Below are 3252 nucleotides of genomic sequence, written 5' to 3' on the forward strand. Positions count from 1 at the left end.
CAGGTCCTACAGGTGATAAACATCATTTATGTAGAGTTTTTCACATATTTTAATTATGAGTTATTTTCCACAATAAGGTCATTTACATTAGTGGAAACGTGTTGCGAGTATTTACAGCATAACACCTTCTTTAAACTGTGTAACGGCTTTATCAATAAATAACCAACTTGAAAGAACATAAAGAACTAAAACAGAAACAACTATATTTGGCCGTTAGAACTGAAATCAGGATTCATAAGTGAAAGAAACAAGCATCCTAGTGAAACTAATGTCAAACTTCGTTTTTCTTGATAAAAGATTGGTCTCGGGTGGGTGTGCTGAACTGGAAGAAAGTTTTAGCGTTTTCTGGTCCCAGTGAGAAGAACCGGTCACCTTCTGGTGCCAGGAATGAAGGATTGCTATGCGGTTTGACCAAACCTGATGACAATAATTGCAAAGATTTTTCATATTCTGTGCTTTACAACAGTTGATCACATCTGTCTCAGTGGGATAAAGAACTTATGCAGGGTAAAATAGACGATTACAATAATTTGTTTTGTTTAAATAAACATACTTGTTTCTACCCATTGCTTCCCCCCCCCCCTGACCTGTAGTGAAAGGGTGGGAAATGGGCTCTTTCTCTCCCGTTCCCAGCGTGTGCATCCGTAGTGAGTCGAGAAGTCCCTGCAGCTTCTGATATCGCCTATTTCGTTCATTCAGTCGCTCCAAAACCTCATTGTACTTCCGCTTATATTTCTCCAGCACCTGAAGAATGTAAAAATTGAAAGTGAGGACACTGATGATTGTTGTTTAAGAAATAAAAAAAAGCATCTATCTCATGCTTCTATATATATATAAATATATATGTAAGTACTTGGACACACTTGATTAAATGTTTCTTGTGGTCTTAAACCTTTGCATTGTGTAACCACAAAACATTTTTTTTTATTGATACAGTGAAATTGTGAAACACTATTAACATTTAAATGTAATTTTGTTTTTCTTTTTTTAAATATATTTAAAAACATGTATTCCTGTGCTGGCGAAGTTCGTAATGTAATAACAAATGGTAGCATTTATTATTATCAAAGTTTAAAACAGTTGTGCTGCTTAATATTGTGTGCAAACCTTTATACACTTTAAGTGCTTTTTTTATGAATCGAGAGATAAAAAGAACAGAATTGACTTTAAATGCATTTTTATAACCGTATAAAAATCACTATGGTCACTTGATCAATTTAATGCATCCACTTGTTGAAATGGATAAGTGGTGGTTTTTTGAAAGACCAACAATATTTTTATATGGTCACAAAAATGGTCCTTTCTTCCATTTTTTTATTGCCATTTCAAAAGTTTTGATAGCATTTACATTATTCAATTTTTTTTTAAAAAGTAGTTATTTTGACTGTCACTGTGTATAAACCGTGAGAGTGGCATTGGTTTGATGGCATGATCATATTTGGGACCTTTTTCAGTGATGCAATCTCTCCTCTTAATGCATTTAACTCCAGCTCTTTGCTCTGGCTCTGCTGGATCATACACTTCTCATCTGAAGCACTTGTCCTCCAGCCCTGGACAGATTGTACTCCATCAGCATCCTCTCCTGATTTACCTGAAATAACCACAAACAGAAGTAAAAATTTGAAGGAAGGTGCATTAATCCCAACCTCTCTCAGTTTCTGCAGACATCAAACCTGATAGGTTCAGAAGTCTGGCGCTTTATGACTGATTTCCAAAACCGTTTCAGGCTGTAGTCCGACCAAAACCATAGCCACAGCAGACGTGAGAGTAGGCCGTGACCCACACGAACCCACTCAGCTTTGCCCGGCATTTATGCGAATTGCACAGCAAGGTGAATTTAGATGCAGACATGGCGGATCTTATGTAGGAAACAGAAATTTAAAGTATTATATTTCTATATGTATATAGTTTTACTGGTTAAGCTGAGTCTGACGATAAACGGTTAGGCTATGTGTGCGCTTTACGTGTAAGCTAGCAGCGCGGGGAAAGCTTTCTTAGTTCTGTTTGAATCCTAAATCTATGGAGGACGAAACCTGCAAAAACAAATAAATAAATAAATGTGTGTGCATAAATACCAAGCGGCAACCTCCCCCTTTCTCTCTTGAAGCCAACACGGAAGTGACTTAAACTGTAATTCATCAACTTGCCGCTAGAGGCTGGCTGCAAAAGGGAGTCAATCCCATAGACTCCCCATGTTAAAGGGGTCATATGATGCGATTTCAAGTTTCCCTTTCTCTTTGGAGTGTTACAAGCTGATTAAAAAAACATGTTTACAGCCTGGTTCAAAAAATTATTTTGGTCTATAGCTAATTTTGCCCTTCATAACAACTGTGAGGGGGGTGAATTTTTTTTATAAGTCATCTTTTTAAAGTTCTGCATAATTAAAGGGCGTGGCCACTTGAGTGACAGGTGGATTGCTGCTGCTGTCACTACCGTCGAGCTAGGTAGGCGTGGCTTCAGCAACCAGCTACATTTTTGTCCATTTTTTTATTAATGAAAATAGAACAAATAACAAACAGAGCATAGCATAAGACAGTCAGTGCTATACAAAGTGTGACATTAATTAGTAACGGAAACTGAAAATAATGTCATAATATTTTAAACATGTTAACGACTTTTTGTTTTTTAACAATTTCAGAGAAGATATAAAACAATCAAATTCCACAAAAAATACCTTAAATATTGGGGATGAATTTAAGCATTTTTGTTTATGTATATACAATTTTGCCAGCCTTTTTGTCCATTTTCGATTATCCGGGAGCGACACGCGTGACGCGCTGCCAAGATGGCGACAGCCGGCTCTGCCCACTTTTAGCTTCAAAAACGCCATTGGACGTCATGGACACTACGTCCATGTTTTTATCCAGTCTATGATAAATACACGTATTCTTGTTTAAATACATAAATAAATAATTAAACATGTGATGAAAGTAGGCAAATAAATAAAATAAATTGGTGGGCAAATGGAAAATGTTTAAGAAAATTCTAAACTCATCCTAACTATTTTCCTTTGATCACTCATTTATTTCGGAATGTAGTTCCACATTTTTATTCCTCTGCGCAACATGCTAATGAGAGGGTGTCAATTATGCAAGAGTAGGTGGATCTTGTGTGACGCACTTGAGCGTTTGCCTGCGCATGCGTATTAACTTCATCAGTCAAGGTGACTGATTATTATCTTACACTTTTTCATAGGGTTAGTTCTGTAGTTATAATCATGAGAGAACTAAATCATAAAAGATTTTAAGTGGC

This window comes from Sinocyclocheilus grahami, unplaced genomic scaffold (assembly GCF_001515645.1).
Source record: "Sinocyclocheilus grahami isolate Dianchi unplaced genomic scaffold, SAMN03320097.WGS_v1.1 scaffold2188.1, whole genome shotgun sequence".
NCBI classification, from domain to species: domain Eukaryota; kingdom Metazoa; phylum Chordata; class Actinopteri; order Cypriniformes; family Cyprinidae; genus Sinocyclocheilus; species Sinocyclocheilus grahami.